Genomic DNA, 17,239 nt, shown 5'->3' on the forward strand with positions numbered 1-17,239 from the left:
GAAGACTTCTTAACGTGTGGGCCTTATTAAATCAACTCCTGTTAAAATTATTTATCATCTCGCTGCTGAGCTCCCACCCATTTACAGAATTGAATTCGCCACAGCTAAAGAGTTAGCCAAATCCTTCGCGTACAGACTTCCAACTTCTTCACTCTTTCATACTCATACACTCAAAATAAAATTAACCCTAAGATTTAGAAATTCGCCCTAATTTTGTCTTCAACGTCACCGCATCATAAAATTTAGGGTCAATTGTTCTAAAATTAATGGCATTCCCTTTCTAAAATCTAGGGTCAATTTCCCTAAAAATAAGAAAAAAATTTCAAAAAAATAGAACAAATTTCTTAAATTTAGGTTTTTTGTTTCTAGGTTTTAGAAAGAACTTTTCTAAAACTAAAGAAAAAAAGTCTTGATTTTATGGCGACTTTTTTCTAAGCCTTAGGGCAAGGCGCCCTTTTTTTTATTATCAATCAATCAATAGTTATATTTAAAATCTGTCCGGAGTTATGGACAATAATTACATTTTATAATGGGACCTTAACTTAATGAAATATTGAGTAGTACAATGTTTGCTTATCCTAGGAAACTAATTTTAACAGTAAACCTTAGCGATATAATTCAAGTTATTTATTGTCGGGCCCTTTAGGGGGCCTTATTGGTTTTACAACTGCAGCTCAGTCCCGTTCGCCCGAGTGGCAGAGGTCCAGTGGGTGGGTCCGTTTCAGCCTCCTTGTGGTGTAGCTGTTGTCCAAAAGATTGATGGCCTCAGGGTTAGGATGTCGGTCCAGCCTTTCCACGTACCTATTGGCGAATCGCTGAACTTCTTCGCTCACATATGGGACTCTCAGTTGGGCGTGGATAGTCGCATTGTCGTGGAACGGATGAGCTCCAGTTAAAGTTCTTAGGGCCTTGTTTTGGGCGATCTGGATGATCCTTCGGTTGCTTAGACACGCCGTCCCCCATAGCTGGATACCATAGGTCCAGACTGGCTTTACAATGGCCTTATATATAAGGAGCTTGGTTCTTTGCTTCAGTCTGGACCTCCTTCCAATGAGCCAGTTGAGCTGACGTAGCTTGATCCGGATTTGCGTCCGTTTGCGCAGCATGTGAGTTTTCCAGGTGAGCCTTCTATCCAGGGTCATACCCAGATATTTGGGTGTAGGGCTGGCTGGAATTGGGGTGCCTCCGAGACTGATTCCAGGACAGTCGCCTCTCCTCATTGTAAACGTCGTTTGGCCTGACTTCTCATGGTTGACGGCGATGTTCCACCTTCGAAGCCACGGGTCGAGGATGTCCAGCTGGCGTTGGAGTCTTGCAGAAGCCTCCTCTGGCAAGATTGAAGGGGCCAAAAATGCCGTGTCGTCGGCATAAGTAGCCACTAGAAGGCCCTCCTCTTCAGCGACAGGCATGTCGGCTGTGTACATGGTGTACAGGATGGGACCAAGTACACTGCCCTGCGGAACTCCAGCTTCAATGGGCCTGTACTCCGATGTCGCATTTCCGCTTCTGACCCTAAACTTCCTGTCGGTCAGGGCAAGGCGCCCTAAAATTAATAAAATACATTTACAATCTACAATACATATATACAAAAATCCTTAAGTTGAGGGTAAACTTTTCTAAATACTAGAAATTTTATTTCTACATTTTACATTACATATTACATCTTATATTTACATTTTTTTACATTATTTTTATATTTACTTTTGTTTCCTTTAATAGCTCTCTTCAGTTCTTACCTTCACATAAGACTTTATTTATGGTGTATAATAAATTTGACCCTCGAATCTTGAATTGTATACTTGACTTTTAAATTTCCAGTAGTACCACGTTCCCCCCTTTTGGAATAAAGCGTGAATCATGTGCGTCCTATGAACGCGACAGGGCAAGGGTAGCTGAAGCGCGTTAACAGCTTGCAACAGATCGAAACCTGCAATACAATCGTCTTGCATTCCGATATAATCCAACTGTTGATTATAGCTCGAATCGCAATGTCGTTATTGGCCGGATGAATCAGGGCTGCACACACTGTCAGGCTCTCAAATTCAACAACGAACCAAAAGGATTGTGTTGCGCTTCCGGGAAAGTGAAAATGCCTCAACTTAAAGCACCACCAAAGCCTCTGCACTCTCTTTTAGCTGGATCTACTGCTGAATCGAAGCATTTCCTGTCGAACATTAGGAAATACAACTCTTGCTTCCAAATGACGTCATTTGGTGCGGAAATTACAACTGCGCAATTCATGCCAACTTTTAAAATCAAAGGACAAATCTATCTCAAAGCCGGTTCCCTGCTTCCGTTCTCAGACAGCGAACACAAATTTCTTCAAATGTACTTCATTGGTGATGATGGAGCTGAAGTCGATGCACGTTATGGAATCAATACCTCGCTCAAGAAGCCCATTATTTCGCAGATACAGAAGCTTTTTCACGAACGGAACCATTTGGTGCGTTTGTTTAAAACAGCAATCGATATGATGCCTTCGGATACCCATAAAATTGTCATTCATGCAGACAAAACGCCTGCTGGAGAACATATCAGGAGATATAATGCTCCAACTATAGACGAAGTGGCAATTGTCATAGTCGGGGATCAGTTCCAACCTCTAGATATTGTTCCCCATCGACGAAACGATCGATTGGTAAACGTCGCAGAATCTTACCGTTGTTACGATGCTTTGCATAGTATTCACTCATCTTCTGGGGTGGTACCTATGGATATGGAGTAGTCAATGGTGTAGAAACGAATAAAAAGTGCAGCGCGATGAACTTTTACTCATACCGATTAATGGTTCGGAGGAATCTTTACTGTTTCATCAGTACATTGTCGATATGTAAGCAAAAATTAAAACAGCACGTTTGATGTTCCTCCGATTGATTCAGACAAAACTTCGGTCCGAGGAATATATCCATTTGCGGGATGCTGTGATGAATGACCGTAATACAACCAACGTTGGAATGCTCACGATTTTGCTATCCTCATACATAGGTAGTTCACGCCACATGCAGGAATATGCTCAAGATGCCATGGCATATGTTCGTTGCTACGGCCGTCCAGACTTATTTATCACCTTCACATGCAATCCAGCTTGGGACGACATAGTGCTGCTGCTATTTCCTGGACAATCGTCTACGGATAAGCATGACATCACAGCCCGTGTTTTCAGACAAAAGCTCAAGTCACTGATGGATTTCATTGTGAAACATGGAGTTTTTGGATCTGTGCGGTTCTGGATGTATTCAGTAGAATGACAGAAGAGAGGATTGCCGCATGCGCACATACTGATCTGGCTGTATGATAAAATTACTCCAGACGAAATCGACGATGTGATATGCGCTGAGATTGCACGGGCCGAGGTTTATACGGATTTGCATACAGTTGTCATCAAGAACATGATCCATGACCCATGTGGTACCCTCAACCCAAATTCACCATGCATTGTAGACGGGAAGTGTTCTAAGCGATATCCTCGAGCATTTGCAGCCAACACCGTAACAGGAAACGATGGATATCCTCTGTATAGGAGACGGTCAACTGAAGATGGCGGGACTTCGGCAACTTTAAACATGAGAATTGGTGATATTGGGGTAGACAATCGTTGGGTGGTTCCATACTCACCCCTATTTTCAAAATCATACAAAGCGCACATTAACGTAGAATATTGCAATTCCGTGAAATCGATTAAATATATCTGTAAGTGCGTAAATAAAGGCAGCGATATGGCAGTTTTTGGTGTTCAGGCAGAAAATGGTGACAGCAATGCAGTACGAGTTGTCGATGAAATCTCTCAATATCAGGCTGGAAGCAGCAACATAAGCAGCAACGAGGCTGCATGGCGAATTTTTTCGTTCCCCATTCATGAACGCTATCCAGATGTAGTTCACTTGGCAGTCCATTTGGAGAATGGTCAACGTGTCTATTTCACCGAACGAAATGTACAAGAAAGACTCCTGAATCTGACTGCGACAACTCTGACTGCCTTCAGACTGACAACCTGGCATATTCAAAGAGAATACAATCGGTAGACAATATTCCTTCGCATGCTGTTGGTGAATGTGGCCTGTCCCGGGTCTTTCCAGCATTTGAAAAATCTCAACGGCATCACGCATGCCACCTTCCGCAGTGCGTGTCAAGCCTTAAATTTGTTGGAGAACGACCAACAGTGCATTCATCTGCATTCATGATGCGTGCAACACGGCACATCCGCACCAAATTCGCTCATTGTTTGCAATCATATTGACTGCTCGGCGATACGTATACGAACTACCGAACTGAGCGGACGTGCTTTGTCCGAGCTCCGGGAAAACTGCATCATAATACAGCTAATCAAAAAAACTGGGGTAACCCAATATAAGCGAAAGGACGCTGAACTACAATTTACTAAAAGTAAGCAACGATCAAAAGAACGAGCGTAGAAGTTCAGTGAACCAAAGAAACGGCTTCTACTCTTACTTTTCAACCCGCGATACCGAAGTGGAAAAATCGGCGATTATAAGCAACCCGGCTTTACTGACCGTTGAAACCCAAACTCGTAGCTCAACAGTCTAAATAATCTATGCAGGCGCTACGAATATCAATGTGGATCGCCAATGGTGTCTAACGGCATAAACTAGAATTATCACAATTCTTAACCGAAAACCATATTAACGTTATGCTACTGGTGGAAACGCATCTTACAAGCAAATACAACTTTCATATAAGAGGCTACACAATCTACTGCACAGATCATCCAGATGGGAAAGCCCACGGCGGAACTGGAGTTCTAATCAGAGAACGCATTAAACACCATTTTCACAAAAGGTTTGCAACAAACTTCTTGCAGGCCACATCGATACAAATTCAGTCAAGCAACGGAATCCTTTCAATCGCTGCCGTTTACTGCCCTCCTCGTTTCTCAATCTCGGAAGGTCAATTTATGGACTTCTACAATTCACTTGGGGATTGATTTATTGCCGCAGGAGACTACAACGCCAAACATACGCACTGGGGATCACTTCTAGTGACTCCCAAAGGAAGACAATTGTACAATGCAATTATAAATGTGAAGAATAAACTGGACTACGTTTCCCCTGGAAGTCCCACATACTGGCCAAGAGACTCACGAAAGCTCCCAGACCTTATTGATTTTGCAGTGACAAAAACATACCTCGCAATCTAATAAGTGCCAAAGCAGTCTCGGACTTATCATCAGACCACTTGCCTGTGCTTCTAACGCTTCTTCAAAGCCCAGAAATAACCGAACACCCATTCAGCCTGACGACGCCAAAAACGAACTGGCTAAAATACAAAAAGTACGTTAGTGCCCACATAGAACTCGCCCCGGAATTTAACCTGGAATCGGACATCGACTACACTACGAGCGCCCTGGAAGAAGTGGCTGTCCGACTGGCGCATTAAAATAAACGAACAAAAGTGTTAACATATAACGTTTACTCTTAATAGACAAACTTGCCCTCCGCTTTTACTAAACGGTATGCAGATCCCTCAAGCTAACAAAGTAACGTACCTTGGCGTCTACCTTGATAGACGACTTACCTGGCGTAAGCACATCGAATGCAAGAAGATGCACCTAAAACTGAAAGCCAGCAGCCTCCACTGGATCATAAACTCACGATCGCCACTGTGCCTGGACTACAAGTTACTTCTGTACAATTCAGTCCTAAAGCCAATCTGGACGTATGGCTCCCAGCTGTGGGGGGACGCGAGCAGCAGCAACATAGACATCATACAGCGCGCACAATCAAAAATTTTGAGAACTATCACAGGGGCACCTTGGTATGTTCGCAACGAAAACATCCACCGGGATCTGGGCATCCTCGCAGTGAAAGACGAACTCCAGAAGCAAAAAGAGTCATACAAAGAAAAACTGTCTTCGCACCCAAATTTTCTCGCTCGGGGATTGACTCGGGTTTTTAACGTATCCCGCCTGAGACGCAACGACCTCCCAACCCAGCAATCGATTTGTAGGGCCGTCTAACTCTGTATAAATCAATATGACTGTTAGTTAAGTTAAAAATAAAGTTAAAGTTAAGTTAAAAAATGTTGTTAGTCTCGCAAAGAAAAGATCCAAGAAACAAAAGCAACGTTAAAAAAAAATAAATATTGACTGCTCGCTTTCCTTCATCTCCAACAGATTTATGGGAAAGATATCGTTCGCATATGGCTGAGGATATTTTGCACAGAGTACGTTAAAAAAATTCTGACAATGAAACTTTGATAAGGATTGAAGACAAGTGCTTAGCTTTTGCAAATAAAGCGCTCAGTCAATTGGGAATGCCAGCACCTGCCCGAACTGCGACTGCAGCATTTGATGTGGATTTGCGCCGTGAGCAGAATTAAAACAGTCTTGATCTCCAGTCATATGTCCAATCCAACATTACGAAATTAAACCATGAACAAAGAAATGGTTTATGATTATGTCATGCAAAAGATAAATAGTCGGGCTGGGGGCATCTTCTTTTTCGATGCTCCTGGCTACGGTTTGAGCTAACAAGGACATAGCTTTAGCTCTTGCTTCATCTGGAATCGCTGCGATATTGTTACCTGGTGGGAGGACTTCTCCTTCAGCGCTGAAGTTGCCATTAAACATGCAAATCATCGAGACTCCTACGTGCAACATTTCCAGAGCATCTGGCATGGGAAAAGTATTGCAAAGATGTAAAATCATTGTTTGAGATGAATGCACGATGGCACAAAAAAAATTGCTGGAGGCTCTCGGTCGATCATTGCGGGTTTTGGAGGTGTCCTACCATTTGGGAATGCGTTAATATTGCTCGCAGGGGATCAGTAGATCACAATATGACAACGCGAAACGTGGCAGCGTACAGCTAGTTAATGTATAAAAAAAATTACCAATTTGTTTTCAAAACTCTGCCTAAGAATGGGCAATTCCTCGATAAGCTAAATGTAGCTAAGTGTAGCGTCCGAGAAAAAGAATCTTTTGCGCCACTCAAAAGTAAGATCCAATTTTTCGTTGACCTCTTCACAAGGCTAGGCTTTACCTCTTCACTATTGAACATCAGCCATATTACCTGAAAATGTATTTGGGAAATTATTTTCAACCTTTGAAGTGTGACGTTGATAACTTACCAGTTACCTGAATTTACCAGTTGGCAACTTTTTCTCCTTAGCCTTCAAATTATACATTTTGCCATATACAATAGACCTTCTGGCTTTTTGCCGATGTTAAGAATTATCAGGCACCTCCACCTCCTATCCTCCTCCTTTGTGCGATATTTGATATTTCAAATATCGTTACATTATTTCTTAACTTGTTTTTGTGTATTTAACATGTTAAAACTTTATATATAAAATATAATTTAGATCAGTCTGCATTTATCTGCCCGTGCTCTCACAGTATAAGTGTGTGAAACGTCATGACGCGTCATGCTCAGAGCCTAATTTCTGGTCTTACTACTAAAGCCTGGCAAGCCGCCCAACACATGGTTACATCAATCAACACAAGCGAACACGCGGTTACATCAATCAGGGCTCTCAGGTACCTGGGAGTAACCCTGGACACAAGGTTCAGGGTCTGGGAGCACTTCGCAAAATCCAATAAAAATGCAGCGAACGTCGCCAGTGCACTGGGAAAGATAATACTTAAATGCAGGTGTCCAAATTATCAAATTAACAGTGGCCACGGTTGCTTGGCCATGATGATGATCCAAGGGGCCCTGAATACGGGGTAGACGAAAAAGCATGTGGTCTATATTGGAATCTCCGACGCGGAGATTCCTAGGGGAAATTACGACTTCTTGGTAATATGTTGCTGGAGAACGCCCACTTCCGGGCAGGCATGAGGAGCTTTGCAGCCACAATCATAAAGGAGGACTTAAGGAGTGATGTCCTTATTGTTACTGATTATGTGCTGATTGCATTAAAAGCTTTCAAAAGCGCGAAAGAGTAAGAATGAACACTCCCCGGTTGCACTGAAAGCGGGATCGATAAGTCGTTTTTGTTATTAACAGTGGATTTACTAGCAAAGATAATAAAGTAAAGTCCCATCTATGATGGGACATCTCATACAAAGAAAAATTTTCTATGGCGGGTTCCACCGTTGGAAGCGGGCTAATGTGCAGAGTGAAACGAGTTCAAACAAGGCTCGGCACATCCACTTTTTTTTTTAGTTTTGAATCTATTTATGTTATATTTTATTTGTATTAAAGTGTTTTCCCAATTTATAATCCAATCAAAAAAAATAAAAAATTTTAAAATTACCTTAAAATCTCCTCAGTTTGTAGTGGAACCCGCTGTAAAAAATTTCTCAAAGTGCGGGTTCTACGGCATATTTGCAGGCCGCGTCGTGGAACGCTGTAAACATGAAAACATTTGAGAGCGGGTTCCACGACAAACGGCTGGCAGATGAGAGAGGGAAAGAGAGAATTCTATTTTTAGAACGTAACATCTTTGGAACGATAAAAGTTTGAAACGTTCAAATCGAACCAGTGTGAGAGCAAACAGATCCGAAATGTGTTCTACTATCCTTACTCTTCACCTCTGTTTTTGATATGGATTCTCGCACTTACTTTTAAACCAATTTTAATTCACCAATTCTTGGGGTCCTGGGTTCGTTTTCATTTGTGGACGGTTGTTTTAATTTTAGAAAGTTTTAGTTTTATGACTATAGTTTTACTTTTATTTATTTTATTATTTTTTTTTACATTTATTTTTCTAATTAATTTTTTTTTTTTATTTTTCATATTTACTTTATTATTATTATTTAAAATTGCATTCTATTATTAATTGTTGCAGAAATAAGTGTCGGACGTGTCGGATTACAAAATGCCGGACGGACTCCTTTGAAATTTTATTAGCCGGACACAATTTTGAATATACTTTCCTTAGTACTACAATTAAATACAAATAAAAAAAAAAACAAGAAAGGAAAGCTAACTTCGGGCGGAGCCGAACCCTTGCAGCTTAAACCGGGTATATGTCGCAAACATCGGAAACAGTGTGCCAATCCTTATGAGAATATGATAATATAACCCAATTTATTATAATAAAAAATCTAAAAAAAAGTCCCAAACTTCTATCTTCAAAAATACCAAAGTTGGTATTTCTACCAAAAACCATTTCCGATCGTTCAGTTATATGGCAGCTATAAGATATAGTCGACCGATCGTTATGAAATTTGGTAGGTCGGATTATCTGACCAAAAAGCTTTCTAGCTTTCTATCTTCAAAAACACGAAAGTTGGGTCATGGAAAGTTTACCAAAATTATAATACCCTCTGCAAGGGTATAATAAATATAAAAGAAAGAAAAAGTTCGAATTTATCAGGAGGATTTGAACTCAGAAAAATTGTACATAGAGTAACTACTCTATGCATTATTCTACCGAAACAGAAACGAAAAATTGAAATTGAAATTTGGAAGCCAAAACATTTTTATGCCGTCGTGCGAGCAGTTCATACAAAGGCACACTTTTTTTTGACAGATAAATGTAAAGAGTTAAAAAATAGAAACGTACCTACAAGCTCGACGAAAAATGTTGACCGTTTTGGGCCCTAAAGTCCCATTTATGTACTTTATAATCTTTGATTCCAGCAACTCCAGAAAACGTTGTTTTGCCCTTTTTTATTTTGAAGTAGGGCTAGTTGTTTTTTTTTCATTTATTTTGAGTAATAAATATTTTCCATTATTTCCATCCATTTTTTTCACGTACATAAACTTTCCCATCGCCAATATCTAATTTTATCGGCGGATGGATTACGGCCCGAAGCATTTAAACGCGCATATTCTTCGTCAGTTGTACTTTTTCAACATTACGCCACAGTAGCTATGATTTTGAGCAAGCATTATTTTAATTAGCGTACGTTGAACGTAGAATAACGGGAAGAGTTTGTCTGAAGTCACCTGAAAGGAGTAAAAAAGAGCCGCAAAATAGTTTGTCATTCAGTCTTCGACTATCTCACTTTGCGAGCGGACGTCTCTTATCTCCCAACAGCGGTTCTCTATTGGTCTCTATTTTTATCGACCCACGTGGTCTATATTTTTCCCTCCTCTTCATCCTATTTTCTTACGTTAATTTTTGAAGCAATTACTTACAAAAAATACGAAATAATAATCTTAAAGCTTGAATATGGCCGGTTCGCTCCGCTTGCCATAAGCCCCCATCGAAAAAAAAGAAGACAGCCCCAAAAACTGGATATGGCATTTCCCAACTGACAATCCAAAGTACATAATAATTGCCTCCACCAACACCGAAAAGACGATCTCCCTACTCTCATGCTTTGCCGTCCACCGAGTCTTAAACATTTTTTTTTTTTTTATTATAGCTTTGATTTTATTTATTGAATCTACTCTTAATTTTGAGACTAACAATAAGTTGGCGAATCTTAACATTAAAATTTAACTAACAGTATACTAAGACTGCATTCTGGTTGCGCGTCCCTCAGGTCGGTCGCTGGCTGGGTAAGTCATTGTGACGAAGGCGTGATTGGTGGTTCAACCTTGTTAGACCTCTCGCCAGGTGGTTAGGGTGCACCGATAGCTTGGTTAAGTACTTTACCTTTTGTTCAGCGATCACTTCTTTAACTGGTAGAATGATTAAGTCGCGGTGTATGTTTTCGTTGCGAACGTACCACGGTGCCCCGGTGATTGTTCTCAAGATCTTCGACTGAACTGTTTGAACTATGTCAATGTTGCTATTGCTGGCGTTCCCCCATAACTGGGATCCGTATATCGATATAGGTTTTAGTACCGAGTTGTACAGCAGGACTTTATATTCAAGGCTAAGAGGTGACCGAGCGTTGATAAGCCAATGAAGGCCGCTGGCTTTTAGCTTTAGGTGTGTTCTTTTGGCTTCATTGTGCCGGCGCCATGTGAGTCTTCTGCCGAGATGTACTCCTAGGATGTTACTTCGTTTGCTTGTGGGAGTAGAGTGTTGTTTAATGTTATCGGCGGGCAGTTTTGCCTGTTCAGAGTGAACGTAACATGCTTGCATTTTAGTTCGTTCACTTTAATTCTCCAATCTGACAGCCATTTTTCGACATCGACCATATGATGAGCTAGCTGCGCAGTTGCTTGAATCGGGCATTTTGAGCGGCTAAGAATAGCTGTGTCATCGGAAAACGTGGATGTTGTTAGACGTGAGCTTGTCGGGATATCTGCTGTGTAGAGGACGTATAATATTGGCCCTAGCACGCTGCCTTGAGGAACTCCAGCTCCAACAGTGTAATCATCGGATATAGCGGTGTTGCACCTCACGACAAATTTTCTGTCGTGAAGGTAAGACTCTAAAATCTTGTGGGTGCTGTAGGGGTGTAGTAGGTAGTGCTGTAGGTCTTGATCTTGTACATTAGACCTTCTAGCCAGACTCTATCGAATGCTTGAGAGACATCTAAAAATATGGCAGTACAGTATTCTCGTTTTTCGAACGCGTTCCGAATTTCGGATGTTATCCGGTTGACCTGCTCAATTGTTCCATGCTTTTCACGAAACCCAAATTGGTGTGACGGGATTCCTTCCTGGATTTTCAGGTATGTATTTATCCGAGTCATTAGGCATTTTTCAAAGAGTTTACATAGGCAAGGCAATAATTTGCTATCATTATTATAATAGACTTTTTCCATCTCACTGGAAAGTGGCAAAGTTTTGCGATGGCATTAAATAGCATTAAGGAGCTCAGTGATCATTTTGGGAGTTATGAGGTCCCAGCCCGAAGATTTTTTCGGATTCAGTTGTCTTTTGATGATGTTAACGATTTCGTTTGGGCGAAACTCAATTGGCTCATGTTGAGGCTGGGGCTCATATGATAGAGTCGGCAAAGTAAACGCATTGGTGGCAGGATTTGGTTGGAAGACATTTTTAAGGTGTTTGGCAAACGTGCTGGCTCTGTCTGCGTCGCTGCGCGCCCACCCGCCTTTGGAATTTCTAATAGGCATCACGGTTTCTTTCGGTGAGCTCAGAGTTGGGTGAGCTCTCCATAGTACTGTTAGTTGACAATTGCTCTATGTAGCGGCGGTGGAAACACGTTTCTCTTGCTGTAGAGCTTGATCAAGTTGACGTGAGGCATGTTTTAAGCGTTGCTCAGCAGATGGCGATCTGTGACATTGCCATTCTCGACGTAAGCGTCGCTTTTCGAGGATGAGTTGTTCGATTTGTAGATTTGCCTTCTTTTGTAGTTTTATAGTTTGAGGTGTTGAAGCTCGAGCTGCAGAGACGAGTACAGACTCCAGCGAATTAACAAAACTGTCTACGTTGGCTTCGTCGCTGAGGTGAGGAGTTAGCTCAATGTTTGAGCTGATGTACTTCCTGTACTTAACCCAATTGGTTTTATGTGAGGTCAGTTTTGATGATTGATTCCATGTTCCTGGGTGTCGGAGTAGAGTAAAAAGGACAGGCGAGTGATCAGATGAAAGACATTGGGCGCTTATCAGATTTTTAGGAATGTTTTTGGTAATCGCAAAGTCTATTAAATCAGGAAGTTTCTTTGGGTCTGCCGGCCAGTATGTTGGTCTGTCAGAAGAAACATAGTCTAGCTTGTTCTTAGCTTTGATAATTGCATTATAGAGCTGGTTTCCTTTTGGGGTCACAAGACGAGATCCCCAGTGTGTGTGCTTGGCATTGTAGTCTCCTGCTGCTATAAAGTGGTCTCCGAGTGAGTTGAAAAACTGCATAAACTCATCTTCGGCTATGGTGAAGCGTTGGAGGCAGTATACGGCAGCTAGATTTAATTGCTTGCCAGTATTTAGGTGTATATTTATTGATGTGGCCTGTAGGTAGTTTTTAGCAAATTTCGTATGATAATGGTGCTTAACACGGCTCCTGATTAAAATTCCAGACCCGCCGTGTGCTATGCTTTATCATCTTTATCTATAATGCTTTATCATCTGGATGATTTGTTCCATAGAATGAATATCCCCCTAGTTGGAAATTGTATTTGTTTGTAAGGTACAAAATAAAATTATAATCACTAAAACTCTTGTCATAACTAAAAAAAAAAAACTTTTAGCCCCATGCCCCGTGTGCGGGTTAATCGAAGCACTGTTTAGCCGGTTCACTCACACTATTCAACGCTTACTATATTCAACTTATATTAAGGGACTATAATTCTACCGAGTGGACTACCATGTATAATTGTATCATGGTATAAACAACTCGAAAGATTCAAGAATAAAATGCATTGCCAAATCTTTAATTTCACTTTTCGTTTCGCTTATTCTCTTTCATTTAGTTTGATCTGTCAAATTGTGAGAGGAAAAAAAAATTGTACATATTAAATGACATTTCATTTCTAGCATTTCTTTCACTTCATTCTATTCCATTCAAAAATATTCCTTGAAACGTATCTGCGATTCCCAAAGTGCCAGAGAAACTGGTTACTTTTCAACTGCAAAATTTTAGCAAAAGCATTATTTTCACTTTCGCGGCTTTCTCAAGCATCACTCTACTACAACCGACCTTCTTGAATTCTCTTTGATCATCTACAGGGGTTTTCTGATCCACATGCAAACTGATGTTGTATACACATTCGATCACAACATAACATTACCTAAACATCACATCTTGTGTAGTCATTTAGGGTCTCTCCTTTTTGTTATTTTTTGAACGATTCACTTAGTGTTATAAACTATTCTACTAAATTTATGTATGCTGATGATGTCAAATGATGTCCTTAATGTATGTGTCGAGTCAAGTAGCAAGCAACTAATTTATACACAACAATTAATTAGTAACTGATGTTTTGCTGGTCGCAAGCCGACTCTCTTTCGGCCGCTCGGCTTTGCTAATTCGGCGTTTATAGTTAGCGAGCATCCGCTCAGCCTATTCTGGAAGGTTGGCGCCACTCTCGTTCGTCTTCTTACTGCGCTCGCATCCTAAATTGGATTTCAAATATTGTGCATAAATCCTAATTTCATATGCGGCCTGAATAAAGTTATAACGTTGAACCTAATTAAATTCTGATTTTTTATTTACGGCATTGAAAACGCTCAATGACCAAACATTGGTGAACCCCGACGTGATCGTTAATATATTTATATACACAAAAACAAATTACTAAAACAAAAACAAAGCAATTTTGTAAACAGTGTTATGTGAAAAATTATTATACGTGGCTAATAAGTTTATTTACAATAATAAACAAATTATAATATATTATTATATTATACATACATACAGGCATAAACATAAACGTTAGTTCACAAGCACACATACATATTTACAATCCACAACGCAAGTGCATTCGCCCGCGCATATGCTTCATACAAACATACGATCCACAACGCAAGTGCCTTCGCCCGCGCATAGACTTCATAGAAACATACGATCCACAACGCAAGTGCATTCGCTCGCACATAGCTTCATATATATATACATTCCACAATCCCGCTACGGTTCTGAGCGCACAGTGGGACAGATCGTGTTCGCCGCGAGCAAATAAAATTTATTTCGGGTTGTTCGGAACTCAATATAATAAATCATGAACTCCAGCGGCGCCGTCACAGAAGCACCCACTCCAACCCGGAGTGCTATTTTAAAGCGCAAGGCCCTGGGTATTCTCCAGGACTTACAGAGGATCCAAGGAGCTTTTCAGCGTATTTCCAAGGGTGATGATACCACACGTGCGACATGGTCAGATAGCCACCATGTTCAGCGACTTCAAGGCCATCCACGGGGAGCTTGAGGATTTGGACATTTTGCAGATCAGTAGGGACCTTCGATGGACTGTTTCGGAGCTCGTAGCGACGATGCAGGCGGAAATTGAGCACGAGACGACCCTTCGCTCATCTCGAATGGCTGCCCACTCCACCCTTGCCAACGGAATGTCCACCATGCAGGCTGGGTTAGGTCAAAGATTTCAAGTGCTGCCTCCTTTGCCGCTCCCTACGTTCAGCGGTGGATACTCGGAATGGGCTGAATTTTACTCGATCTTCTCTACAATCGTCGGCAGCAATCCTCGTATTAGTAAGGTGGAAAAGTTGCAAGGTTGCGATCTTGCCTCCGGAAGTCCGCTTTCGAAGCAGTTCGTTCTTTGGAAGTCTCCGACGAGAACTATGATGTTGCGCTGAATTTATTGGAGAAACGATTTAATAACCGTCGCTTAATATTTCAGGCACACGTGAACGAGATTCTGGGCCTCAGTCTGTTGGAAAGTGGCTCAATAGCAGCTCTTCGAGGTCTTATGGACAAATTCAATGCCCATATGCGAGCCTTACAAAAATTTGGGTACTTCAGTTCAGATCGCCAGCTGCATTATCGTCCAAGTTCTGCTTCAAAGGTTGGACCCAGCTACCCAGGCCAAGTGGGAGGAGAGTCAAAACTCCTCAGGTTCAGACGCCATCCCTACTTGGGAGTCGATGGCCGAATTTTTGGAGCAGCGGTGTAGGACGCTGGAGGCTATGGACGTGGCCATGGCTGCATACACCCTGGGCGCTCATATGGGAAGGCGTCGAAGTGCAAATAATAGTAGATCATCCTTTATTGTTACTAATTCGCTTCCCTCTACCTGCGCTCTATGCGGAGATGGTCCCATATAATGTCTGCATGCCCCCGATTTCTATCAATGCCCCCTGAGATTCGCCTTGGTGAGGCCAGGCGACTCGCTCTTTGTCGGAAGTGTCTGCAAACGGGCCATCACATGCGTGAGTGCCTCGCTGCTAGTTGTCGCAGTTGTGGAAGGAGGCATCACAGCCTGCTGCATTTCCTGGAGCCGCCGGCATCTAGCGGCCAGCCTTTGGTTGGTCCTCCCACGTCAGCCATAGCCGAGGTCGCCGAGCCTGCAGCCTCTTCGCCGTCCACTGCTAATGCACTAGTTGCTCAAGGTCACAGCGGCGATATATCGTTGCTTGCTACAGCGAACATTTTTGTTCGTAGTCACGCTGGATCCCTTGTTCCATGCCGAGCTCTGTTGGATTCTGGATCTCAAGTGCACGTGATCACTTCCCGGCTGGCAAGTCAGCTGCAGCTCCGGAGGTACAAATCATTCATGGCGGTGTCTGGTATTGGAGATACCGGCTTTGCGACAGATGGATTCTCTGTTGATGTTCTCCTACGTTCCCACTGTTCCGAGTACTCGTCCCTGGTTAACGCCGTCATCGCCGCCAATATCACGGATGTCTCCAGTTGGAATATTCCTGGCAATCTTTCTTTGGCTGATCCTGAATTTTCCCGCCCACAGCGCGTCGACCTTCTTATCGGAGCCAGTCTGTTTTATGAGCTGCTGTGTGTTGGGCAAATTAAGCTCTCAGCCGGCCTGCCATTGCTGCAGAAAACTTGATGTATAACGAGATTAGTTTATCTCACACTTCGAATAACAAAACAAAAAGGTGGCTGCTTAATATTTAAAAATGGGCGAAAACGAAAACGAAAGAAATGATCTTGCCTCTTCCACGTTATAAATTCGATTATATTTTTCTCTAATCTTAAGCCTAACTTATCTATTGCGGCGAAGCGGGGCGAATTCGCACAAGAGCGAATTCAGATAAATTTACAGATTAAAAACTAACAAATACAATTCAGCTATAACTATAATTCAAAATTTTCGACTTCAATAAAATACAAATTTTCGACTTCAATAAATACAAATCAATTTACACCGGCCCCGTTGAAGGCCTCCATCAGGCTTCAACTAACTGGCAGCCGCGCCAGCTTGTGGACCGCTCTCCTACATTCCGCTCCAGAGCTAGTTCGGACGACGGCGACCCTGACCCTTCCGTCCGCGCCGGCGTGTGTTGCTCCTACTCGTCCCGTGAACCACTGTTGTGGCGGCTGGTGATCCTTTGCGATCAGGATCAGCTCGCCCGTCCGGATGTCGTCCTCCTTGTTCTGCCACTTCGACCGCGCCTGTAGGCCCAAGACGTACTCCAAGGACCATCGCTGCCAAAACATTTGCTTGATTGACGAGACAAGCCGCCATCGCCGCAAGCACGTTAGACCCTGCTGGTCCGGGGTCCGCGGTGCTGGTGGGGCGATGAGCGGCCCGCCTGTCAACAGGTGCCCGGGAGTAAGCGCCTCGCCGTCGCTTGGGTCCTGACTCAGAGCCCCCAGGGGTCGTGAGTTCAGGACGGCCTCGACTCCAACGAGGACGGTCTGCAGCTCCTCCGCGGTCAGTCTGGCGTTCCCTACCGCTCGTAGGAGTAGTTGTTTTGCAGACTTCACACCTGCCTCCCATAGTCCGCCCATGTGCGGAGCCCGCGGCGGTATGAACGCAAATACGCATCCGCTTTTTGATGCGTATTTAGTGACCGCGTCGACCTCGTCCTCGATTCTCCGACGAAGGTCTGCGAAGTGGC

This window comes from Drosophila bipectinata, chromosome 2L (assembly GCF_030179905.1).
Source record: "Drosophila bipectinata strain 14024-0381.07 chromosome 2L, DbipHiC1v2, whole genome shotgun sequence".
Lineage (NCBI taxonomy): Eukaryota > Metazoa > Arthropoda > Insecta > Diptera > Drosophilidae > Drosophila > Drosophila bipectinata.